Below are 27,751 nucleotides of genomic sequence, written 5' to 3' on the forward strand. Positions count from 1 at the left end.
CTTTTGATTTGTTCGCTACAAAAGCTAGCAAACCCTGACTACTTCAACTGGTCCACACATATCTGTAGTGTTTATTTGGATTAGCAAAGCATATTCTAAGGAGGGTATTGGCCAGCATGAAAAAGTTTTAGAAATAACTTAAGATATTAAAAATTTAAAAATCAGCTGGAGAGATTTTTCAAAATGCATGCTTGTTAAGAATTCCCAGATGATTCTGATGTATTCTATGTTAAAAGTCATTAGTTTTGAGCTCTGACATGGAGAGAGTGATTGAATGAAGTGGGGACCGTTACCCTAGACCATAGAAATTTGATGATAGTGGTCTTCACGTGCCTGAAGGATGAACATGAGAAAGATTTACATTTACACTGTGCAGAGAGAGTGATTTATACTCGTGCTGAAGAGATTCAGCTGAATCCATGGGTGGAAGTTACAGGAAGGGAGATCTGTGTTCGTGAAAGGAAAATGTTACCATGATTATAGATTTTCAAAAAATGGAGCACCTGCTTTTGAAGTAATGGGTTCTCCCATTCTTATGATACCCAAGCAGAGAAGATATGAAAGCATCATCACTATAAAGCTCTTTCAATCACTATTTTATCTGAATTCATAACCATTCTGTGGGACAGGCCCAATTTTTATAGATGAGGAAACTAAAACCCATAGTCATTAAGCTGCCCACCTAGTCACAGGGCCAGAAAACAATACAGGTGAAGTGTTAACCCCTGTCTTCAGACTCAGAAATTACTTCTTTTTTCCATTGACCATATATATGTGAGTGGTTCCTCTCAGATATACGATTCTCTGAAAAAGATGGGGAGCTGTTTAATGGCAGAGATGTTATCTTTGTTTTTATTTATATTTTCATTTTGCTAATTATATACTATGTGCTTATGCAGGACATATTTAACTGGATTTAACTGACACCATTCTTCTAAAATAAAAATGTCGTAAAAAGTAGGCCTTTCTATTCCATTTTCACATGTAGGAAGGCAAATTTTGCCATCCCTAGATAGGTATTTTCAGCATATTGATTAGTCGAAGCTGGTTATTTTTAACACAGACACAGGACATGCTCTGAAAACCTTTTTGTAAGAGACATTTACATGTATAACGCAAATCTCCATTTATTAGGGTGTCTCCTTCAGTACCAGGAAGAGGGAGATGACTAAATCTCTAGAGAGACTCTAAATCAGTAGAGAAGGCACGGACTTACATCCTGCATAACCACCTTACTCTCCTTCACTGTGCTTTTCCTTGTAACCTCCCGTAACTGATTCCCAGCGTCTTTCAGCTGGAGATGATATTTAAGGAGATAGCTTCAGCTATTTCGGGGACCAATCCTGGATCTCTCCCAGAAAATCTATATGTACAGGGGGTATACATGTTGTTAAACTTTTGTTTGATTTTCTACTGCTCAATCTGTCCCCTATCACTTTAATATTAGTCCAGCTAGAAGAACCTTGAAGGGCAGAGGAAACTTCTTCCTGCCCAACACACACAAAACCACTGCCATCGTAAATAATGTGCACGATAGGACCAGTAAAAAGAACATGGCCCATGCCTTCCAGATGAAACACAAAAGCAAGAGTCAGATACTTATTTCGCCAGTAACTAAAAATATACTTGAATTACCCTCAGAAATCACTGTAAGTTTCAGTGCTGGTCTGTAGTGCACAGGAGTAGATTCCTGGAGACCTCGGCTCTGCCTTGAGCACTTGGCCAGGTCACTTAACCTCTGTGTGCTTCTGCATCCCCATCCAGGAGCCAGGCAATGATTTCCCCATGGCTAATGACATCGCAAATAGTGAAGCCAGACTTTATATAGCTCCTGAATCTGATGAAGCCACTACATCAGACTATCAATTTTACAGAATTGACAGGCACGTATCTAAAATAATAATAATAATAATGGGCATAATTAGTAAAATCAGACTGACTATAGGAGATTCTACAGGCTTAGCATCTTAGTTTCTCTTCTAAAAAAATCAAAGAAAAATAAGAGATGGACAGGATACATATAAAAGATGTAAATGGCATCACAACCAATTTTAATCTTATTTGGATCCCAACTTCAAATTGTAGGGGAAAAAAATATTTTAAGCACAAGAATGTAAATGGTGTGATTCTATCTATATAAAGTTTGAAAATAAACAAAACTCATCTGTTCCTAGAAGTTACTATAATATTTTGTTTCTTTATCTCTGCTCTCATTCTGCGGGTATGTTCAGATGAGATTTAGTGAGTGCATAATTATAACATGTGCAGTCTTCCATACATGATCATTCACTTTAAAGTGTTTAAATGACATAAGTCTGGGTCCTATAAAGGCAAATCATAAGAAAGCTAAATAGAACTATCAACTTCCTTTTATGTTTGTCAAGGACTCCTTCATGGAATGATAGAATTGTTTAAAAACATAGGAAAAAAAAAAGAATCTTGCTCAGTAAAACTAGATACAAAAGGCATAAGATTACATCATATGTAAGAGCAGACATAAAGGACAGAACGTTGGGAAAATGGAGAAAAAGTGAATTTCAAGGGGTTATACACACTGAGAAGGGAGGGATCAAAAAGATAACCTGTATCAACCTGGAAACTCAAGATGAAAACTAACATGACCTATAATTACATCTGTATCCATATAGACACTATGCAAAATAACCTCGTTTTACGTAGGCACCGTCCCTGCTGTGGACATTGGCTCTATTTTAAAGACGTGATGACTTTAAGTGGCTCTCACAAGGACGTTGGCTGGAGTGCAGCATTAAACGGCTGTGATCTGGCTCTGCCCCTGTGTCTGTTTCATAAACTGGCCTTGTCAAGATGAAAAATGTCATGCCACCCACAACCTGAAGAGGCATGTCTGAGAAAGGACAATAGGAACAGAGTCTGTCACTTCTCCTCATTATATATACAGATGGATTCTTTCTCATACTTCTAGCCAGATTGTTTCCATTCTACCCGCAACTGAGTTGTGAGCGATGCTGAAAATGTTATGCCCAGAGTACCAGAAGGCCCCCTCAGGTCAGCACACACTTTATGGCAAATAATAATTGTAGCAGTTTTCCTTTGTCATTGTAACTCTCTTTGACGTAAGTCAAGCAAGTGACTCAGAATTCTGGGCCCACATCATGGGGATGTGGCAGCAGTAAAAGAAAAATGAGCAAGGCCTGAAACAAGAAAATCTGTACAAGGACTGATTCACACAGGAAAAGCCATCTGTCAACCAAAGACCTTTCTGCCCCGGGCCTGCTGATATCAGATAGAAAACAAGGTCACAAGGCTCTAGGACTGAGATGAGCGAGACAGTCGTCCGGATGCAGAATTTGCCAAGGCTTCCATCACGGAAGTGCTCAACCTCGTCCTCAGGAATCGAAATGGGCAAATACACACCTGGGAAGAAAACATATTTTCTGACCCCGGAGGAGAAAGAGGGCAATGAGGGGCTACTGTCTCAGTCTGGGAAGATGGAGAGTTCTGGAGACGGGTGGTGGGCGGGTGCACAGCAATGCGACTGTACTTGATGCCGTTGAACCCTACGCTTCAAAATGGTTAAAATGGTAAGTTTTCGTCATGCATACTTTACCACAGTACCAAAAAATCTACAGAAAGAGTTCTGGTAACGAAGAAGTGTGGACTAAGCAACGAGGAGGTGGTCAGGCAATCCAAGGCCCATTTTTAAGAAGTCAAGAGGCCTGGCTCCCGAAGCAGACGCCTAGATTCAAATCCAGGCTTCTGACCTCCACCCTTCTTGGCTCTGAGACATTCGGCAGATCATGTAATCGATCCAAGGCTCAGTTTCCTCGCCTGTAACATGGGCTGGCGATTGCGTGTGATTTCGAGGATGGCCAAGAGGGGTAAGCCGGATAATCCACATCGACTTGTGGGTGCGAAGTAGGTGCTCAGAAACTCTTAACATGTTGTTGCCATTCCCGTGCCGTTCTTACTGTTGACAGTTAAAGCGCTGCTACGGTGAGAAGCTTCGAGAAAGCCCTCAGGAGAAAGGCATGCTACAACTACACGTGTAAATCAACAGGAGATTTATTGAATGCCTGTGGCAGTGCAATGCTCTGCTAGGTACTGCGGGAAAGAGAGCGAACCCCAAACACACCAGATGCTCTGAAGAACTTGCATTCTCACCGGCGAGAGGAAGCACGCGCAAGCAGCACCTCGACATCGCCGAGCGGATGGCGACGTCCCAGCCTCCCTCTGGTGTCACACCTGAGCGAGTAGAAAGGCCTCCCACGAGCGGCGGCCTCGGCCTCTGAAAGGAAAAAAGTTCTTCTCTCCCCTCAAGGTCTTCCAGCTGGAGGAAGAATTAAATTTACATGAGACAGATGAAGAGAGGGGAAAAAACCCAAAGCTTTATTCCATGCACACACACAGGGCAATTATGAAATTGAGACCTAAAGGAATGACCGAAGCGGCAGTTTTTATACTTTTGAGACAAAGAGACAATAAGTCTGTGAAGAATTGACAAAAAAAAAAAAAAAAGAAGAAGAAGAAGAAAGAAAGAGAAAAGAAAAAAGACCCTTAGCTCTGGGAAGAGGGAATGAAGGAATTCCAAACAGCACTGGGGCTGTGGTAGCAAATTAGTAAAAAAGCAAGAAGGGCTAGTTGTTGACACAAGCTCTAAATTTCCAGCCTCTGGGGAGAAGGATGTTTCTTCACCTCCTGGTACAGAGTAGGTGCCTTTTACCTGGGAGACTTATTTCCTGCCTTCAGGGGACAGAGGAGGGTCTGAGTGTTCCTGCACCTGCGGTCTCTTAAGTACCTTTTATTTAAAATAATCAACATGCCAAAATGGCACACTTCGGGACAGGCTGCCTTGGTCCTCAGAGCCCACATCCCGCCTCCACGTCCTGCAAGTGCCTTCATCTCACTGAGCCTCAGTTTCCCTGTCCACGTAACAGAGAAAATAACAGTAGCCATCTCAGAGGGTGGTTTTGATGAGGTTAATACACATGAGGAATTTAGGACAGGACTGGGCACAGATGAAGCCTTCAGTAAAAAATTGCCTTATTTAATCGATAATCAGAGGACGTTGTGTGTGCTCTGTTTAGGGCGAGGAAGGTTAAAGACTCCCTGCGAGTGTAGCCAGGACATAGCCGAGTCAGCAGTCCTACCCAAAGCAGCAGCCTCAGAAGCCTGGGCCCTTCCCGGGGTAGCATAGCCACCTGTGTGGTGCCGGCATCAGAGGAGGTCTGAGAGTAATTCCTTCCTACAGCAGCATGGATGGTGCTTAAGGCGACGTCATTAGAGAATCAAAAAACACTTCATGAACGAAGTGGAACTTCAGGAGAAAAAGGCAGGATGTTATTCAAATCAGTATGTGATGGGCATTACCTGCCGGTCTGTGTAAACACTTTACACGCCTCATCTCTTTTCTCTTTACGACTCTTTGAGACACGTGTTATCAACCCCATTTTACAGATGGTAAAACGAAAGCCTGGAGTGATTTAGAAACGTGTGGAATGTCACAAGGTTAGTAAGAGTCAGAGTTGGGATCTGAACCCACTTCTGTCTGATTTCAAAACCACAACCCTGGCCACCTGGGTGGCCCAGTGGGTTAAGCCTCTGTCTTCGGCTCAGGTCATGATCTCAGGGTCCTGGGATCGAGTCCTGCATCGGGCTCTATGCTCAGCGGGGAGCCTGCTTCCTCCTCTCTCTCTCTGCCTCTCTGCCTACTTGTGATCTCTCTCTGTCATAAAATAAAATCTTTTTTTAAAAAAATAAATAAATAAATAAAGGGAGACTTTCACTATCACACTCCCTTTCTCCCCACAAGCTTGGATAGTACTGTTCCTCTTTTTAGACCTGTTTTTTCTAAGAATCCAATTTAACTTCTGTGACTAACTCTGGCCAGATAATGAGTATCTGCGGTGGTCCCGAGTTCATTCACCTCATCAAAGGAAATGGCTTCATCCTAAATCAAAACTGAACCTGACTCACCACAGAATCAATAACGGGCATGGCCACGGCCAGAATCATGTCCTTGAAGGCCAGAATCCCCGACACCACCCATGAACAGGACACTAGGGTAACAGTTCAGGGATGTTACTAAGAGCCACTCGGAGAATCTGCTTAAATAAAAAGCCTCTATGGGTTTATGATGTCATCTTTACATAAGGCCTTTGAAAGAAAGGAATAGCTTTTGAATATCTTTAATTTTAATTAAATTGAATCACTGAAATACAATTTATTATAAAGGACAGGAGACATATTTATTTAAATGGATATATTTATAGATTTCTGCTTTTTTAGGGGCAAGTTACTAAGCACTTCTGTCTGAGTCCTCCAAGGACAATCTTTCAGCTGACCAAGCTGTTTCTACAGACTAGTCTCTGAACACCCCCGAGGAGGAAGCCACGTCCCATGTTCTCATCCTGATCTTGAGAAAGAAGGCAGGTTCCTCCAGGAACTATGGGACATTATACCTCAGAAGGAGCCCATTCGCTTTGTGAGAATTCGAGAGGAAGTGGTGAATGCCAGACTGCTTTTCTTTTTTTCCCAGCATTGGTCTCGTTCCCCTGCAGTGACTGCCCCAAGAAAACCCCTCATCTCCAGAATATCTCTCCCTCTTAAAAAAGTCTGACGCATTGATGCCAAAAAACCACTTGGGTACAATCTTCCCCATTGGTTGAGTAACAGTGATCAGGATGGCTAGGAGATGGGAGTTGATTCCTGGGGATATGCACACTGACAAATTACTTCTCTGCAATCCCAGTGGTTAAATATCCTCAAGACAACCAGTCCTTTCTGTACTGGCACATCAAAGACTATCCCCAGTATAGAGAACCAGTGACCGAGAGAAAGACTAGTGCCGACTACAGTCAAAGCTTCCCTTGCCTACCTGTGTGGTGGCTCTCCAAACAGGAAAATAGTGCTTCTACCTCTGTTTCTTAGCTGTCTCTTCTGAGCAGTAAATTAAAATGATCTACTTCCTGATAAAGATACAAATCCAGAAGATTGGAATTGTGAAGCTAGGCTGTTCTAATTCTGTTTGCTGTGATCCTTACGGGACTTCCAGTCAGTAGAACCAGGCAAGAGCAATTCAGAGTTTCAGGTTCTGGATTTAGAATTTGGAGGGAAGAGACTTACAATCTAATTGGTTTCGCATTATGATCACAAAGCAAACGATTATTAAGTGACCCCCCCCCGCTTTTTAACAGTGTAAAATTATATTTTGTAAGTTGAGGTTCCACTCTTGGGATCTTGACTGTGCGTCTTCATATATATTTGTTAGGTTCATAAAGTAAGTAACATAAGAGCTACTATACAGTGTTCCTTTTAGGAGCTTTTTCTACACAGGATGAATTAGCTGAGGCTTCTTTAAATGTAATTTTGATGATACTTAAAGTGAAGATGGCTATCTTTTCTTAGTTAATATCCCTAAGTACTCTTCCTATGTCCAGAACCCTCTTAACTGTACTCAAAATGGGGTCATCTTTAATGTTTTAAGGAATAGCCACAATGTGTCATATCCATAGCCTATTCCTTACTGACCTAACTGTTCTCACACTACAAACCCCACGGTACTGGACATGGAATGTGTGTGAGAAGGCACCAGTGGTTTGGAGGCGCGGTTTAGTCCTGAGACCCAAACACAAACACTGACCAAGTTGGTTAGGTCTATGAATTTGGGCTTCAGTGTTGTCCTAACCAATGTCATCAACATCCAAAACCTGTGGATGAGACGCAGATACGTATGTATGTGTGTGTGTGTGTATGTATGTATGTATGTATGTACAGTATGGAACCCAAGTAGGAACCAAATGGTCGGTACAACCTGTTTTTTTCATAATGACTTGGTTCTTAGATACTTTAAGGAAACCCACTTTTTCAAAATTAAGAAGTGGGTTTTTTTTTTAAAAAAAAAAAACGCATTTTAAAATATTCAGGAAAAAAATGTTTGATAAAATCAGGAACACTAATGTGAGAATTTGTTCGTTCCGTGCATGCCTATTATGTGTCGAAACTACACGACACGCTGGCAATGTAAGATGAAGGTGCTTTCCCTGTTTTGGGGAAGTTGTAAGACTAAACACGCACACGTCCACACAAGCTGGTAGGTCCTTATACACAGGGGTGGAGGAGGTTTTCGCTGGGAGTGTGGAGGAGGAGGAAGAGGAATAAACACAGTGGGTTGGGAAGACACCTCCAGCCTGCCTGGTATTACCAAGCTGTGGAAATGGATTATACCCTAACCAGAGGATGGCCCTGGAAATCAGAGAACCAGTGCATCGGCCAGAACAGTGAAGGAGCCTTGGAAATGTGTGAGACCAGCACCCTCATATTAGTACTCGGGCATGAAGAGGTTAACACATTGAAGTTTATGAGTTGGGAATTCAGAGCTTATAGTTAAGGTTCACCCAGAAAGATGAGCAAATGCGTTCAGCTGAGTTTAGGAAAGCCATCACATCATCAAGGGCATTTTGTAAACAGGTCTGTCCACTACAGAGGGATCAAAGGCGACAGAGAATGAAGTCCAAAAGAGATCTTTTGCAACTAAAGAGATCTCGAGTCCAAAAGTACCAAAATAAGGGCTGACACTTAACCGTGTCTCAGTCTATGTCTATGATGAGTTCAAGGTCTCCAGAACCCTTCCAGGGAAACCATAGCTAATGAGTAAGAGTAATGCACATTTCGCCAAAAAGTGTGCCTGAACCATTGGGTTTTGCCTTGACTTATCTAATCCCTAAAACATACTAATCAAGGATTAGCAAGTAAGTTAGCTAATAAAAAGGTTTGTTTTTAAAAACAATATTATTTAATTATATGATTATGTTCGTTCATGGCTTGTGGTACATTGTTTTGAAAAGAGTTTGTCTTGCGTTATATATATTGTTTTCTATTTATAGGTATTATATATAAATATATATAAAACCGCTGAACAATGTGCTATTCCCTTTCCTCTGGCTACCCTGAGGGAAACTTGGATTACTGACTCATGTGGCCAAAAGTCAGACAAAATTGTTCCCCTGGTGGTGGCTGTTTGAGATGTGGAGATAATATCTAAGATGAAAGAAAACAGCCTGTGAAAGTCTAGGTCAAGGGTACAGGAACTTTCTCTTACGAGTCTGGACTGAGAGCTTCTCTTAAAGAGATAAAAGCTCTGACAAGGCCAGGCCGCCATTTCCGCATGGAAACAGATGACAAGAGCTAGCCCCTCTAGATAATCTGAGTGCTCTGCAGACCATCTCGGTCCTCACAAGCCCAAATTACCATCCCTGGCCTGACCCTGGAGACGTTTGAGCTTGCAATGCCCGACGGAAGCTTACAGACTCTCATCCAGAGTTGCAGTAAGCATCGCACATACGTGATGCTCTTATCCTTTGGAGGAAAATCTATTTTTATTACTTTGGAATAGACTGCATTGCCTTCTTGAAATATTTTAGTTCTTTGAATTTTAACCAGAGATTGGAACGCCAGTGGTCCTTGTTTGTACCAGCAAGCCACCTCTGGCCATCAATTTTCCTTCGGACATACTGTAAAAAGTAGATTGGAGAACCTCTGAACTCCAGTGTCCACTTGCTCACACCAAATCCCACACATTTCGGCTTTACCTTCTAGGTTAATCCAAGAGGAACGTTCACAGCGGCTGATGGAGGAGACTGGGGAGTAACTCCTTAGAAACAAGCAGTAAACACCAGGTGCGCCTGCCGTCTCCAAAGCCAGACACCCCCTGACATCTGGTACCAATGGTATGGCCTGTATATTATTGGGAAAATTAATGAGCGCATATTTCAAGGAAAATCCAGTTAGGAAATGAAAAATGTTTTGGTTCTACACCATTATCCCCAACGCAGGTAGACCGACGTGTACACAGTGGTGGAGTCAGGAACGGGAATGAGATTCACGTCACCAAGTAGGGAGGCGGTGAGAGTCATTGCTGTAACGTGGTGCTGCCCTTGCGTGCCAGGGGAAGTTCTTAATGCCTTTACGTTTCCTGTAAAGTTGAGATCATTGGGCAGAAGGAGCCCTTAGCGTAGGTAGACGTTCGGGGATTAAGAACCTCGAACTCGGTCATTTACTTTCCTACTTGTGTTTCAGAAAATAAAACAAAACAAAAATCTTTACGTGGGAAGTATTCCAGCGTAAAGGGTTAAGAAATGTGGTTTCGTTTTCCCCATTTGGAGATGTCCCCCTACCTCTGGCGTATGCTGTGAGACATCGGAAACACAAATATGCGATCACGTAATTCCTATGTAGAAATCGTTGAGGCAAATCAAGAAAAAAATTGGCTAAAACGCAAGAGGATTTGGAATCCCTGAATGTGCTCATACGAAGTTACCAGCAAACGAAATGTTCCTCTTTTGAGATCATCCTGGCATTTCGATGCCCATCCCAGACACACCTTCTCTGTCAGTTTCTCTTCAACAAAGAGGAACTTGGAGGCTCACTCAAGCATTTCGGTGACCTCAGAGGGATAGCAAGAGCCTGGGGGCTTTTTCTGAGTCAGAAGGAAACTTCTGTAGGGTGAGAGAACCCGAAAAGGTACCAACGGTGAGAAGAAGGCGATACTGAATGCAGCAAGTTCTCACTGTTTTCCAGGGGGCGGCCTTTTATTTTCTGAATTCACAAGTGTGCGTGTGTGCACGAGCTAACGAGCCAAGTCCCACGGAGCCGTCCCGCTGGAGGCCACATTGGTGTGCCGTGGCAAGAGCTCCGGGGGACACTCGGAGAGCAGGACGTGCTCTCCCAGCCCCCCACCCAGAGCCGGCAGCCGCACACACCGTCCCTGGAGAATCTCCAGTCACTGGAGAACAGGATTGCTGGGGCTCCTGGATTCCTGGGCCTCGGTGGCAGCATGTCTCCGCCCCCAGCTACCTGCCGCTCGCCTGCCCGCGGACCAGGCCACTGCCGCTCGCAGGCTTCCTACATTTCAACAGTGACACCATGTGGCAGTGACAACAACCCGAGACTCCCCGAGACCAAATGGATTTCTGGGTTTTTTTGTTTTTCCTTGATATAAATCTCTGGATTGAGTAAGACCCAGAGATTCTTGTTATGAGGGGACAGCGCATCCCAGAGGGGGAAAGCAGCGTCTTCTACCATAGACAAGATGCGGGCTCAGTCACTTCACCCGGACGTGGGAAGAAAATGGGACCATGTGTTGTACCCCGAAGTGCACATAGTACTTAGACGAGAGATGACGGAAGCCCAGGCTGAGGACCGTCCCTGCAGAGCGCGGTGACAGAGGACAGGCTGTACTTCCCGCAGCGTCACGGAACTGTGGAGAGCACGAGCGGCCAGCGAGGGACAGCGGCAAGTCGCCGAGGAGGGCGCCGGTGGGCAGGGGAAGGCTGCCCCGCGCCCCGAGAGGCTGCAGGGCTGGGTGCGGGCGAGAGGACGGTGTCGGGAGGAAACAGAGGTGCTGAGTGAGGCACCGGGGCCGAAGCAGGAGACGGGTTAGCAACAGGGAAGGTCCCTGTGTTCACCACGAAGAGGGCGGCCCGCTGCTGGACTGTAGATGGAGCTGAAGGTAAAGCTCGTGTCCTGACCGGTTGGCTGTGATGTCGAAGAGAAGACAAGAGCCACAGCAGGACCCCAGGAACCTTGGCCCGATCTCAAGAAGGTCAGGTCAGACTGGGCAGTCGCAACACGTGGTCATCCCCCAAAACGCCCCAAGAAAACAGGTGCCTAAAAGAAGGGGTCGGATCTGGTCACTAACTGTGAGGGCGGAAGACGGGGGAAGCCAGAGGACCCCCAAAGCTCAAGCTCCGATCCTGGAAGGCCGAGGGAGCTCTGTCCCTGGGTTACACCTGCCGCTCTGTACGGCACCTGTCCTCTGAGACTAGCCACACGTACATGTTGGATTACCGTTCTGCTTCCCTCTTACTTGTACAGAAGAATAAATTAACTTATTTTGCTTTTATTTATTTATTTATTTGACACAGAGAGAGAGAGAGAGAGAGAGGAATCACAAGTAGATAGAGAGGCAGGTGGGGGGGCAGGCTCCCTGCTGAGCAGAGAGCCCGATTCAGGCCTTGATCCCAGGACCCTGAGATCATGACCTGAGCTGAAGGCAGACGCTCAACCCACGGAGCCACCCAGGTGCCCCTCATTTTATTTTTTTAAAGATTTTATTTATTTGAGAGAGAGAGGGAGCACAAGCAGGGAGCAGGGGAGGGGTAGAGAAGCAGACTCTCTGCTGAGCAGGGAACCTGACTTGGGCTCTGAAATCATGACCTGATTGACCGGAGCCGAAGGCAGATGCTTCACCAACTGAGCCACCCAGGCGCCCCGGGAAGAAATGACCTTAAACACGGAGTGGGAAAGCACACTCTGTAAGGCTGCGTGAACACACACAGAGCAATTCTTACTTACCTTCTCCGCCAAGCCGTGAATCAGCAATCTTCAGCCGTCACCAACCCCATCCTCTTCATAACCTGCAGACACACATAACTGATGAATTCTATTTTACGCAGGTGTTCCTAGAGAATCCGCTCACGACCTCTGACCCATGTCCCATACATCAGCCAAGCCATTCCTAGTGTGTTCTGCCCTGCCCTCCCTCCCCCAACTTTCCCAAAAGACAGCAGGCCAGTACAGCCTCATGTCTGTTCAAATTCAGCCTCTTTTCCGAGACTCTATTGCTCTCCTGTCATGCTTTTTTAGGCCCTTCGGTTCTCCATCCCCGTGTCTGCACTGGAATTCCCTTTAATCCTCTTCGGAACAGGCCAACTGCATCATTCTTTATAGGGTCTCCAGTTTTCAGAATAAAGCAACTTTCTTAAAAGCTCTTCCCCCCATTACCCTAACACGCACACGCACACGCACGCACACACAGACACACATTCACACATCCATATATCCCCCGTGGCTGGCAGCTTGTGAAATCAGGGGTCCCACCCACCCATTCATGTTGACCGTGACATTACAGCCACACTTCCCTCCTGGGAGTGGTCACCTCAGAGAAACTGACGGTTCTCCCCGATGTGCTTTTGCAGACGTCGGAGAGGTGAATCAGGAAGGTGCTTTGCTCTGAAGCTCCCTGGGGACGTTCTTGGAGCTCTCCTGGCATTCTCCGTGCCCCCCTGGGTTTGGTGAGTCGTCACCCTGTTAGATGCCGAGGTTGATTTTTAACGAAATGCTGACTGTTTAGCTTGTAGGGTATCTGTCAAGAGTGACAACGATCCAAGAGAGCATGGGAAATAATTCACAAGTGAGCAATCCTGTCTTGAGTTTTCTCACAAATTGCCATACCTTGAAGCTTGTCTGGGTTGGCAATAGAAAATCAATGCACATAACAAGAGATGGTTTAATCTCCTTAGGTATGTTGTAACTCACATCACTGCACACATCTCCATTCCTTGCAAACACACCGGAAGGTGTGAGAAGTTCCAGAAAGAGGTGTGGCGCGTGCACAGAACAGTTTCAGAGAACAGAGAAAAGGCAGGAATTCCACTGGCAAAAACGAAATGCCCCTCAGGGACCCATGTGCCCCCCACCCCGGTGTGGCCAAGTAAGATTTGGGTGGTCCGTCTCACTAGACTGGGCACAGAGCACCTCTGTCCTTCTCAGCTGCTGTGAGAAGTAGTGGGCGAGTCGGCTGAGTGTGGAAGCTGGTTGTCTGCGCTGCTCTGGCGTGGGTGGTCCCCCATCGGTGAGCTCAGGGGTGTCAGCGCTCATGACCTCCTTCCCCACTCTAGCCAACCCTGCTTCTCTGCTGCCATGACCCAGGAGGAGACAGTGTGGCAGAGTCACCGGTCTTGGATTCTGGAAAATCCAGCAGCCATTATTCTGGGGATAAGGGGCATGATTCTTAGGAATAAAGGATCGAATACTTTTGTCTTCTGCCACCAAGATTTTCCATGGAGTAGAATACTTCTAATTCACATTTCAAATCCTACCATTGGCCTGAGACAGTTTCAGAAAATTGTCAAAAGGTGGTTTGAAGATTAGTGAAATAAGCCTGACACAGAAGGACAAATACAGTTAGGGTTCCCATTAGATGGGGTCCATAGAACAGGCAAATTCCTACAGACAGAGGGAGAATGGAAGGTACCGGGGGCTGGGAGGAGGGTGGTGGCGAGTTATTACTTTGTGGGTACAGAGTTCTGTCAAGGGGCGTGCAAAAGTTTGGAAATCGTGGTAATGATCGTGCTATGTAACGAGTGTAATAAATGCCACTGGATTTTACACGTAAGATGATTCCAGTGGGACATTTTATGTGATAAATATATTTGCTACACTAACAGATATTCTGAAAAGGGTGATCTAAAGAAATTAAGGTGGAGTTTTCCCCTCCTCCTAAAAGAAAGGGGCTTTTTCTCCACCCCCCCCAAAACTAAATTATTTAAAGAGTTTGTACCATCACTCAGGAGAGGTTCAGATCCTCATGTCATCGGATGACGGAGGCATCTATGCTCCTCCTTACAGACTGGACACCAAGAGGGCTCAGAAATTTCCTTGGGATACAAATGTCATGTGTATAAATTGTTTAGCACCACAGGCTTATTATAATGGAGAAGACCAGTTATTCGGCCAACCCATCCACGTCTGTGATGTCTTCTTCTAGAGGGCACCGCTTTTAAATGACTCTTCCGGTGGTTATTTGTAAACCTCTACCCAGTATGCTTACAGGGCTCTTTCATGATGTGTCGTCGTTAACGATTGTCTGCAACGTCCTGTTGTGGTAGAGGCGTCAGTGTATAGTCGTAACCCGTCCAGCTTCCTCCGCCCCCTGCCTCCCCAGCACCGTTAGATCACTGTTCTCGCTTTGCGTCTGTGACTTCCGAGTTAACCCTCCACATCTTATTCAGACGGACAATTCTCTGGAGTCCCCCTCTTGGGAGCTGGTGGTCTCAGTGGATTCCCTCTTTCTTTCACCTTTCAACTCCCGTTTACCCTCTGACATCTGTCAGCTCAAGCTTTCCTTTCGTGTTGTTGACGCTGAGAGCAGTTACAGTGGTTGCTGGTCATCGTTTTCACGATGATTTCTTTACACATTGATTGCCAAGGTCAATGCTAGTGAATGGCGCTTGCGTGATCGTAATCACATAATATTAAATACAGAGACGCTGGGTGTGCCACGAGTCTTCTTCTTGCTCCAAGATTGTAATGTTATAACCCCTCTGCTGCTCAGAGAATAATCCTAAAATTTAGTTCCAATGAATTCTCCTGCTTTATACCTACCGATCGCTAAAAGTCATGCCACATTTGGTTTACTGCAATTTTGGATTATAACCGTCATATGTAATTTGTTGGTTGGTTGGGTTTTGTTCACTGGAGTGTCTGAGAGCCTTACCTTTTTTTCCTTGCATTCTGTGCCCTGATCATTTCCCAGAGTTTCTCAGAGTTTCAGTCTTGTTACCTAGTCACTCCGTCATGTTCTGTTGGCTCCAAGGACATACCTTGCAGAGTCCTCCGTGTTTCTGCTGCTGTGCACACCATTGCTTTCTCAGCTTGCTGCAGAAATCCCCCTTCGCTGAGCTCAACACAGATTCCCCCATTTGTTTGAAGTTTTTACGGCTTAGGCTGACTTCCTCTGGGGTTACTTGTTTCTGGTTTTGTTTATCTTCTTGGGAGCGTAGAGAGAGGTCTTTCTTTTATGTTTCCCTATTTCCTAAGTATCTCTAGACTCTTGATGCTCTAATCTTAATTTTAAATGAAGCAGTAAGTCCACTGTGTGCATGGGGCTTGTTGGCCAGCAAGATTTACTCTGGGGTAAGAGACCCAGAGAATCCCAATGGCCAGAATTGGGAATGAATGTATATGTCCACCATGGTACCGTGTGTCTCCCTAGCAATTTAATTAAATTTTGTAATCTTTAAAGATTTATTTATTTATATATTTGTCAAAGGGGGGTGTGTCTGGGTGGCTCAGTGGGTTAAGCCTGTGCCTTTGGCTCAGGTCATGATCCCAGGGTCCTGGGATCGAGCCCCGCATCGGGCTCTCTGCTCAGCAGGGAGCCTGCTTCCTCTCTCCATCTGCCTGCCTCTCTGCCTACTTGTGATCTCTCTCTGTGTCCAATAAATAAATAAGATATTAAAAGAAAAAGACAGAGAGACAGAGAGAGACAGAGCACAAACGGGGAGTGACAAGCTGAAGGAACAAGGAGCCCAGTGCAGAACTTGATCCCCGGACCCTAGGATCACTGACCTTGACACTTAAGTGACTGAGCCACCCAGGTGTCCCTAATTCAATTATTAAAATAAAAACTGATTTTTTGGTTGTTGCTGTCCAGAGCTGTACCTGACCACCTTATGACAAACTGTCCCCACACCCAGTGACCCTATTAACCCATGTGTCTCCTTCATGACTCTTACCACCTGAAAACTGCCTAATTTGTCTCCTTGCTCATACTGTCAGGAAGACAAAGTCCATGAAAGAACAACTCTTTTCTTTCTGGTTCACTGTCACATCCTTAGTGCCTGGAAGTTATACCTGAGCGCATAGTAGATGCTCACTGAGGACGGCTGGAATTAATGAAGCAATGATCAATGAATAAACATGTGATGTCTGGACGAGTACAATCTCAAGAAGAAAATACAGAAAGTTGTACAGCGGGAGGAGGGTAGTTGCTTGAAGTCGTAGAAAATTGAGCATGCTTCCTACTTCAGGATATTTCTTTATGAAACCAGAAACAAAGCCAATCCTTAGGCCCCAGTAAAAAATGAAAACTTCTGTTTGGGTGTCCCCGTGGCTGGCCGTCGCCTAGAGGGAGCTCATTTCTTCTCACAGTAAGTGGAGCCCAGACTCCGTAGCCCGCTCAGTGCTCACAGCTTCACCTTGGAAGAACCTCTCTTCATCTTCCCCATGTCAGGCACTCTTCGGACTTTTAAATAATTCAAGAAGGAAAATTCTTACCAAGAGAGGGCTGAGATATAGATACTGGTATATCAGATTATTGCTTAGGGTTCTCCTGAGTAGAAAATAATCGAATTTTGTGGAAAGACTTTTGATTTAAGAGTGCCTCTTGGAATCTGAATTTTTCATTAACTGCTTTAAAAAAAAAAAAAAAAGTACAGGTTTTCCCTCCTCTCTGAGGTAGGGCGTTCCCATGTGAGCTTTTATTAGATGAAATAATGTCAAGCGACAACATGATTGCCGTTCATGTGTATAGAGACATTTTTGAGCATTCCCAGACCCAAACAATAACCTCCTTTAGGTTTTCCTGATACCTTAGGACACCTCGGGCTCACAGTGGCACAAAATAAATCAAGATAAATCACAGATGCTCACAGACACAGTGCAAAGCCACAGAGGCTTGGTACAGAGCTGCTGAGAAGAGTTCCCAGGCCAGGAGCTTGCTGGGGGCCACTCTCACGGCTCGGGGTGCAGACTCTCTTTCTAACAGCTCACTGCAAGACAAATACCGGATGCAATTTTCATTTCTTGCCTTTTTTGGGGGGGGTGGATAAAAGTGAATACACTCTTTGGATTTCCTTAGGTCAGTGCATACAGACACCCATGCAGGTCTTTGGTAAAAGCGATGTGCTGTATCTTGAACTTCCAAAAAGTGGGGGATAGACCAGGCAGGGAGCAAACATAAGACATTGATTGGACCATTTACTAAGATTGTGCTGTGAGGATGCTAGAAATCACTAAAAGGCGATCATCTTCTGATTGAGGCCATGACAACTAATACAGTTCATTGTGGCCCACGTTGCTTTTACTGCCTGTCCTTCCATTGTATTCCAGGAAACCACCCTCTTTCTGTTCGCTTCAGCAAACATTTAGGGCTTGCCTACTGTGGATTACAATGCAGTTATGCAATCTCTTTTCCAATCCCACAACTATCTTGGGTTTTTCATTTCCTGTTTCCACTTTAAGTAGCTTTTTCCATACGTGATTACCTCCTGAACACCGCTAAAGAGTAACTTTTTTTTTTTAAATACCCCAGCTAAACTGTGGTACATCCAGACAATGGAATATCATTCAGCACTAAAAAGAAATGAGCCATGAAAAGACATAGAAGAACATAAAATGCATATTACAAAGTAAAGGAAACCAATCTGAAAAGGCTACATGCTGTGTGATTCCTGCTGTGTGATAGTCTGGAAAAGGCAAGATTCAGCGGACGGTGAAGGGATCAGTGGTTGCCAGGGGTTAGCAACGAGTGAGTGATGACCGGATGGAGCACAAAGGATTTTTTGGACAGTAAAAATACTCTATAGGATATCATCATGATAAATACACTTTATTATACATTTGACCAAATGCATAGAATGTTCAACACCAAGAGTGAGCCCTCATGTGAACGATGGACTCTGAGCAATAATCATGGGTCAAGTGTAGTTTCATGCGTTGGTGCCTAGATGCCCGCAGTAGGCAAGGCCGGGCCTTTACGGGGCCAGGGTTGCATAAGAAAACTCCACCTTCTGCTTGATTTTGCTGTGAACTTATGCCTGCTCTAAAAAATAGACTATTAAAAAAATCCTCAGTTCTCCCTACATAAGTCATCCCACAGTATGATTGTACGTGGTTATTCAGAACACACTCATGGAGGAAAATATTGCCTATAATTCAGTTTTATTTCTTCTGAATTCACCTTCCTTTTAGACACACAAAGGCATCGCGAGTGTGTACCTATGCCTGCTGGAGCCTGTGCTGCCCGAGCTCCCCGCTCATGGCCAGGACAGGAATGCATGTTTGCGTCTGCATCTGTCATTTTAAACTCTGAGCCAATGAACCTCCAAGTACAAAATGTACTTGTAAACCACTGACCTCTGATGAATTACTGTGCAGACACAACCTTTAAAATGTTGGAAAGCCTTTGAACTAGGGGGAAAAAAAATTAGTTGCTTAAGGCAGTGATTAATCAATAAGCCAACTAACCCAAAAGGGCATTATATTACCAGGTAAATAAATAAGCACTAGAAATTGGAAAATGTTGTACCTATTTTTACCTCGTGAACCTGAGACACAGCCAAGAATCAATAGCTGAAAAGATCACCCAAGTGTTCCAACAGTTGCATTGGTATGCAAAAGCCATATTTCTTTCTTTTTTTTTTAAGACTTATTTATTTTAGAAAGAGCCACCCAGGTGCCCCCAAACCATATTTCTATAGTATAGTGTTCTATTTGCTTAACAGAGGAAGACATTTCCCTGAATTTCATATAACCAGAAATTGGTACTGCAAGGTGGATATTGCTGCATTTCCAGAACTAATTCTGTGTGTGTGGAATTTGAAATGGAACTCCCACATCCATTTCCCCTCTTTCTTTGATGGAGCTTCTGACTGGCTCCTGAGCCAGCCATTGGGAGCATAACACCAAGCTGTGGGGGGCATCCTGGGGTTGTTGGATTTGCAACCCAGTAACTCCACAGTAGCCTCGTGTGGGCTCTGGAAGGTGGACTTGTTTCTGACAAACAAAGGTAGAAGTGAAGGGGCACCTGGGTGGCTCAGTCAGTTAAGTGTCCAGCTTGGGTTTTGTCTTGGGCTGTGATCTCATGGGTCCCATAGGTCATAAGATCCAGCCCCTCATCAGGGTCCACGCTCAGTGGGGAGTCTGCCTCTCCCTCCGCCTATTCCCACATGCTCGCTCAGTCTCTCGCTCAAATATATATATTATTATATTATGCTATGTTATAATACAATAATATATGTATTATTAAGATATAGATAGATAGATAGATCGATCTTCTTTAAAAAAGGTGGAAGTGGAAACGTCCAGATTATGCATGTAACAGATGAAGGAAGTAACTCTAGGTTTCTTTTCTGGTGTAGTCAGAACTGCTTACAATTCAGGAGATTTCCTTCGTCTTGCTTAGTTGTAAGAAGTAAAGACCCACCCACTGCTTCCAGTAATCGGGAGTGGGACGGATCAGGAACATTGGTCCATACAGAAGAACTCCGATCAGAGCTCAGAAAATCAGGGAAGTAGGAACAGCTCGGCCTCAGAAGAACAAACACTGGAGCATCGAGAGATTTCCAACGCAGAGATATTTGGTTTTCGTTTCTGATTCGGCTAGAAGAAGAAAACACAAATCCTCTCTAAGGAATTCCTTCCTCAAAACAGGTCTCAAAGGATTTCTGTGAACTTGAAGTAAAGGAAAGAAAGAGAAGAAAGAAGGAAAGAAAGAAAAAAGGAAAGACATCATTAGTGACATTAGCAAAAATGTAGAGGAACTACAACTTCCTACATTGCTGGTTGGAATGTAACAATGGTACAGTTATTTTGGAAAACTGCTTGGCTCTTATACAGTCAAATGTACACTTGCCACACATCCAGCATCCAGACAGTTCCACTTGGGAATTTACCCACGAGTAAAGAAACCACATGTCCACTGAAAGATTGGGACTCAAATCTTCATTGCAGTTTTATTCCTAAGAGCCCCAAGCGGAAAGGGCTCAACTGTCCTCCAAACAGATGAATGGGTGAACACATTCGATACGAGCATACAATGGAATACTACTTTGCAATAAAAAAAAAAGAAATGAATTGCTGATAAATACAAACATTATACTTAGTGAAAGAAGCCACAAGAAAAGAATATATCCTATATGATTCCCTTTATGTGAAATTCTCGAGCAGGCAAAATCAATAGTCCATCAGAAAGCAGAATAGGGCTTGCTCTGGGCAGTGGGTAGGGAGGGAATTAGCTGCAAATAGACTAGGGACATTTTGGTGGGATAGAAATATTCTTTATCGAGATTGTGGTAGTGATTACAGATACATACATTTGCCCAAACTGATCAAACTACATGCTTAAAATACATTTTATTTGCATTTTATTATATGTAAACATACCACAGTAACACAGTTTTTTAAAAGTAAAAAGTTTTAATTCAAAAGTAAGAAAAAATAATTATTTCATCCTTTATGAAATAAGATATTGATGGGTTCTTTGTCCTCTTTCTGATTTATCACAGGTATTTGAAAAGATACCTGTGAAAAGACTTGCTTTTGTTTTTAGCTGATTGTTTTATTTCTTTAATATTTAATGTTAAGATTAGTGGCCTTTGATGTAAATTATTCCCATGAAATGAATAAGTCATTCCCTCAATAAGCTAGATATTAACCTCTTTGCTCTCAATTTTTTCCCTATTAATGTTTAGCCTTAGGCAAAAAAACAAAACAAAAAAAAAAACAGCAAAGCACAAATTATGAGTACAGTTCCTTGAGCAAAGAGAAACTGTACATTTTCCAACTAAAATTATGTATTTAGAGTCATCCAGACTGCAACATGGCTTTGGAAGGAGTTTGCATTTTTTTCTCTTTAATACGTTAGATAATGAATATTTGAAAGACATAGCAAATCGGCTTGGCACTCATCAAAACACTTACATGGTTTTTTTTACATTCCTGTGGATTGAAGTTGAATGCTTTGTTATGTATGGGCAAATATGTATCTATATTTATTTAGACTTGCAACAGCAACAGTAACATTAAAGAAGCTTCCTTCGTTCTGTAACATATGCTTCTCAGGGATATTCATAGGACACTTATTACCTATTGCATTTATTTTATTTTAAATAGTGTCATACTGACTTGTTCAGCGGCAGCCGACCGGAAGCAAATGGGCTCTGGTCGTTAGTTCTTGGTCGTGGGCATCCAGAAATCACACCTCCAGGGGTCGCTGTTGCTGCCTTCTGAGTGTCTCCCTGAGGTGTGATTCTCAGCCGGCTCGAAACCTCTGCTCTTCATCTCTGCGATGCACCATCTCCGGAAGTTCACAGTCAAGCCCCAGACACAGGGCCAATTCATGTGAGATAAGCACGGCCCATTCTGGGCGCACATTCCTCTCTGCTGGGAGGGGACCCGACAGACCTCCCGCCGCTTGGCCTTCTGCCAGCACCCCCTCCTCACCCCCAGGGCAGGCCCTCTGTGCACCTGGCTCTCGCTGCTCTGGGGATGCTGAGTCATGCAGGAAGAGATCAGAGGCTGGGGCCCTTGGAGACCCCACGAACAGGTACTCTCTTAAGCTCTGCTAATCCTCTCCAGTACTTGGGAATTACTGACGGTCTTTGCTGTGGGATATTTAGTGGCTATTCTGATTCTTTTCATTTCTTTACGTTTCTGATGATTAATCTAGTCTCTATCAAAGAACAGATTTCACATGAAGATAAATATGATGTATCATGATATTATGGATCTTGATCCTCATTGAAGAATTCTCAACATCTTTCTTCTCTCCCGACTCTCTCACTCTCTCCTCAACTTTCTGCAGCTCTCTTCTGTCTCTGCACCAGCCTCTCCTGTTCTCAGAAGCAGTACCTCCCTCTCCGCCCCTCTTTCCCTTTGACCTTCTCAAGCAGGCAATGGCGCCTACACCTCTCTGGTATGAGGGTAAGGCTCCCCTCTCCACCTCCTCAGTGGGGGTCCCTCCCCAGTTCCCTTACATGGGGTTAATACCCCCATTAATTAATTAATGCAGTCTAGTGACATTATAGAAAGTAGTTAATGATCAAAAAAAAAAAAATGATCACTTTCTACGTATGGGGTCAAATACAACTCCCTCCATAAAAACTGTACTCCCAGGGCACCTGGGTGGCTCAGTGGGTTAAAACCTCTGCCTTCAGCTCAGGTCATGATCTCAGGGTCCTGGGATGGAGCCCCGCATCGGGCTCTCTGCTCGGCGGGGAGCCTGTTCCCCCTCTCTGCCTCTCAGCCTACTTGTGATTTCTATCTCCCTGTCAAATAAATAAATAAAATCTTAAAAAAAAACAAAAAACAAAAAAACTGCACTCCATAGCTTCTGACACATTTCACACGTGTTAAGCCCCATGTGTTCCCAGTCCCCTTCCCTGCCTCACGGGTCTCTTAGATATTTAATGCTGGAACCTACACAGAACATGCTTCCCCACCGTGATTTCCCGTCCTAAGGATCATATCTGACCTCGGGCGCCATTTCTTTTCAATCTGGACTGTTGTGACAGATTTTTAATTTACTCTTCTCCCTTCTAAATGACATTTCAGCGTCGTCTGTGATCCAAAATACTCAATAACTAACCATGTGTTTCCCATTGCCCCTCAAATCCATGGTCTGAATTCACCTCTTGCTTTCCCTCCCCCACGTTTATTTAAGCTATTCCTCCTGTTTAGAATGTTCTTCCCCGAATTAACCCTGGGGAAATTCCATTTATTTTTCACAGCTTGGTCCAAATACTACTTCCTCTATGGAGTTTAATCTCATTGACAGTTTCCTTAAGAATTCCTCCATGCCAGGGCACCTGAGTGGCTCTTAGCAAAGTGTCTGCCATTGGCTCAGGTCCGAGCCCTACTCAGGTTGTGATTCAGGCTCCTGGCATCAAGCCCCCTGCTCAGCAGGGAGCCTGCTTCTCCCTCTCCCTCTGCCCCTCCCCCTACTCCTGCAATCATGGCTGTCTGTCTGTCTCTCTTTCAAATAAAAAAAAGGAACTCCTTTATGCCTACTCTATGGCCTTTTCACAGTCTGCTTTGTTTTACTATTGTTTTTATACATTTCTTAATTCTTCTGTAGATTGTATGACCCTGGAGGGTGCAGGACCACATGCTTCGTTCGCATTTGTATTTTCCATGCCATTAAGTATAGTGACTTCCCCATTGTAAGAGTATGCTACAGTTTTCTTTTGTCGTATCACCATTAACGATACAATATATTGAAGAAAGTCCCATGGGAAAGCAGCACATACTTCTTAACTGTGTACTGAACTTCATAATTTAAGATGCACACCATTAACCAACATTTATTTCTGTGACTTCAGACCTTTTTAGTCACAGACCTTTTGAGAGATCATTCCATGTAACTAACATGGAATCTACAGATCCCATAAAGCCAGTCACAAACTTCAGCTTAAAAACAACTGTTTTTTCATAGTTCGTTGTTATTATCATTATTATAAACATGGTCAGTTGTCTCAACAGCATGAGAGATCAGAGTGGCCCGTGTCTGGGGAAGAATTTTTCCCTTGCGGGCCAGGAGAGGGGGAGACACTTTCTTTGAGAAGAATGTCTGTCCCCTATTACCATACTGACTAACCCAGAAACAGGAAGTTGGTGGATCTGAGTACAGATCTCCAAAAGCAGCAATGCCGTGTGTGATACCAGTCGCAGTTGCTGAGGTCACCATGGGGAAGCAGATCTAAGAACAGCTAACGCCCTGAAGAAGGAAAGGTACAAAGTCTGACAGCCATGCTTCAGACCTACGTGAACTATTTGCTCTTCTCATTAAATTCTAAGTCTTCATGCTGGTGTAATATTTTTCTTATTTTACATAGCACTGGTTATGTCTCCAATATTCAAAAATAATGAATAATAGTTAAGGAGATTAAAAGGGCAAATCTTTTAATTTTGGGTATTATTTATGTAAATCAGACACTTAAGGCAAGTGCAGGCTACTGTGGAAGGTTTCCAGTTGTGTTGGCTAGGGTTATTAGTGATGTTTAAACGTTATTATTAGGATAGTAATTCAATATTCACATGTGGAATGCAATTTAGAAGAGATGCAGGATGTAATTATTAGTTACCCTGAAGCTAATTGTTTAGACAAGAACAAATATTTCATTATCAGTTAAAACGATTACGCATTCATCGAGGTGGTCTATTTTAGGACGTTGCTGTTTCAATTTGCCTAGACCGAGATACGCAGTTAAGGGATTTTTCAAATGTCCTGACTCAGAAATCAGAAATATGTTGGCCTTTCTACTGACAGTGTTTTTCTTCCATATATTATGGTTTTTATTAATTAATATCATCCATTTGCATGGGATTTTATAATTTGCAAAGAACTTTTATACACATTAGTTAGCGCATTTGCTCTTTTACCCTTTGAGCTTATTTTAGATGAAGAAACAAGATACGAGGTCCTATGGACTGAATTATATACTCCCCCCAATTTCATATGTTGGAACTTTAATCCCCAATGTGACTATATTTGAATATAGGGTTTTTAGGAGGTAGTTATGGTTAAATGAGGTCATCAGGGTAGAATCCTAATCTGATAGGATTGGTGGCCTTGTGAGAAGAGGAAGGGAGACCTAGCTTCCTCTCTGCCATGTGAGCACATAGCAGGAAGGCGGCCTGTACCAGCCCAGAGAAAGCTCTCACCAGAAGCCAACCACCCTGGTGTCCTGACTTCCAGACTTCCAAACTGTGAGAAAATTCACTTCTGTTATTCCAGCCAAGTCTATGGTCTTTTGTTATGACAGGTAGAACAGACTGTACACTGGGGAATTTGTCCCAAATCTCGTAAGGGGTGACACTGAGCCCGGGACCTTGATCTGCCTCTTACCTCAGGGCTGTTTGTACCAGAACATACCACCTCTGGAGAAATCATCAGACAGGCTGAGAGTGATTTATTTTTCCTCAAACTGTTACATAAAGGGCAAGAAAGAAATTTGTACTAGTATGAAAATGAAGAAATCAATGCATTGGAAAGAAAATAATAAATATTTAACTGGCTGAAATCCCATGGCCTTTGAGAGATGTTCATCTTCTCTTGTGGTTTTCCTTTATCTTAGTGTGTGGTTAGGTCATGTTTCACTTTTACCAAGTGAAATATCCTTGTTGCCCCGAGGTCTCCTGTTGGCCCCACTCTGCTCTGAGGCCCCACCCAAGGTGGACTTCCTGCCTGAAACAGCAGCAATTTCAACTAATTTTTTTAAAACCCCAAGTTATGAAAGCATGGGGGAAGCTGTTTCTAATACAAAGGATGAGAGAAATAGTTTCAGGTCAACTATGAGAAGGCAGATTCGGGAGAGGAATTTCATAGCACTCAGGGCTGATCCTGTCTTTATGAGAAGCGGTGAACTGTCTGAAACACAGTTGTCAGGACACAGCCTTTGAGCTGGGAAGAAACATTCTCTTATTTTAAAAATGGCCCCATGGATAATTTCATCCACTTAGTGTTTGTCAGATGTTTTGTGTTTAGATGGGAGCAGGAGCCCTCCAAACTGGCCCAGTGCCCACCATCGCTTACGGACATCTGGCCCTCTTAACTTTTCTTCAGTGCTGAAGAAGAAACAAAATTCTGATTTTCTCCTCCATTCTCCAATGCAACCCCCCCCCCTCTGGCCATCCCACTCTTGCACATTTGCACATATTTGTACATATTTTTTAAACTGTGCACACTTAAGAGTGTGAGAGACACACTCTTCTTTTTGACAGAGAGAAAGATCACAACTAGGCAGAGAGAGGGGAGGAAGCAGAGAGCCTGATGCAGGGGTCGATCCCAGGACACTGAGATCATGACCCGAGCCAAAGGTAGAGGCTTAACCCATTGAGCCACCCAGGTGCCCCCTCCCCACTTTTTAAAAATAACTAAATGGAGTTTCTATTTCATGGCCCCAATGTACCTGGTGGTAAACCTTGTCAGTTTTAAGGATTCTTTCTCTTAGTCTTCTTTTCCTTGAGGTTAATTTGAAGTCCTGGCATCATGGTTTTTGTCTGTAGTGAGTTCTGGGAGCACTGGCTTTGAACGTTAGTCGTGTTTGTCTGCCTTGGGAAGCATGTGCTAAGGCAGGGTCGTCCGACATGAAATGCTTGGGTATCAGGTCATTGCACAACCTCCTCTCAACTGTGGGACTCATTCAACTCAACCCACTCTCTGTGCTCACTAGTATTTGTACCTTCTTCACAGCCCATGGGCCTGGGAGAATTGGGGTGCTCTGCTGCTTCCATGCCTTGATGACACATCATTTAGGTCACATGCCAACTTCCAGGTCTGTCTTCAGATCTCCGAATATACAGGAGGCACCCGTCACCCATCACCCACCTCTGCTTGGCGCCTGAAGCTATCCTTTCGTGAGAGACACCCATCAGCATCTCTTTCTCTTGCCTTTTGTCTCATGTGCTCCTCAGTTCCCCAGGCTGGGGAATTTGCTTCCTTGTCCTGACCTCCCATCAATTCTGGAACACTGCTAGATATTGAGGATATTTAGGTCAACATTCTGCTCTTGACATTTAAAAAGATCCAGGATCTTGCAATTCAACCCTCTCCTGCCTTTTTTCCAAACCCATTGTCCCTGCCAGGGTCTTCAGATGTCAACTGTGACACTCAAAGCCTAAATCATACCTTCCCTGAGGAGTTTTTCTAGGAAGGAGGTATGTGTGGCTTGCCTAGTTAATTCCCAAAGTGAGGTTAAAAGGGAATGTGAGGACGGCACCAAATATATACTCGGTATATTGTCCTATCACATATGCTGTTTTGGGAATATAATTATTTTGTTCTCTCCCTACCTAACACCCTCCTCCAAACACACACACACACACACACACACACACACACACACACACACAAAACCACCCAAAAGATGTTCTAGGCATACTTTGTCAAGAAGGGAAATGAAAGGAACTAATATTTATTTAATGTCTGCTCTATGTTCCAGGCTCTTTGTTAGCTCCTTTTATATAAATTGTCTCTTTTATTTTTGCCAAGAGAGAACTTGTTTCTACATTGTCCCAGGGTGCACTCTTCCTAGTTTTCCTAATCCACCTCCATCCCATGAAGAAAGCCTAACATTTAGCAGAATGTCCCTACAAAAAGATGTGTATAACTCACTCTTCATGCTTCCACATCTACTGTCCTTGTTCAAGTTTATCACTGGAATTGAAAGCAGACAGATGTTATTCCAAGAGGGCCCTATCCAGCCCGTTGAAAGCAGACAGATGTTATTCCAAGAGGGCCCTATCCAGCCTGTTGAAAGCAGACAGATGTTATTCCAAGAAGGCCCTATCCAGCCCATTGGCCAAAAGATCTGGAAGAGACCAGGACACACCCAGCATCAGGCCAGAGGCTGTCCTGAGGTCACTTTGCATTCAAGTTAGATTCTGAAGCCACCCCAGAGACAAACTGGCATGAACATCAACTTAATTA

General features: G+C 44.0%; 1 long non-coding RNA gene across 1 annotated transcript in view; it reads left to right on the plus strand.

Annotated features, from left to right (window-relative positions):
- Positions 1–21,627: 21,627 nt before the first annotated feature.
- LOC116598215 overlaps positions 21,628–27,751 on the plus strand; it is a 127,271-nt gene continuing 121,147 nt past the window's right edge. Inside the window, exon 1 of the long non-coding RNA XR_004289005.1 lies at positions 21,628–21,868. This is a non-coding gene — a long non-coding RNA (uncharacterized LOC116598215). The remainder of the gene's footprint in view (positions 21,869–27,751) is intronic.

Source organism: Mustela erminea, chromosome 9, assembly GCF_009829155.1.
Source record: "Mustela erminea isolate mMusErm1 chromosome 9, mMusErm1.Pri, whole genome shotgun sequence".
NCBI classification, from domain to species: Eukaryota; Metazoa; Chordata; class Mammalia; order Carnivora; family Mustelidae; genus Mustela; species Mustela erminea.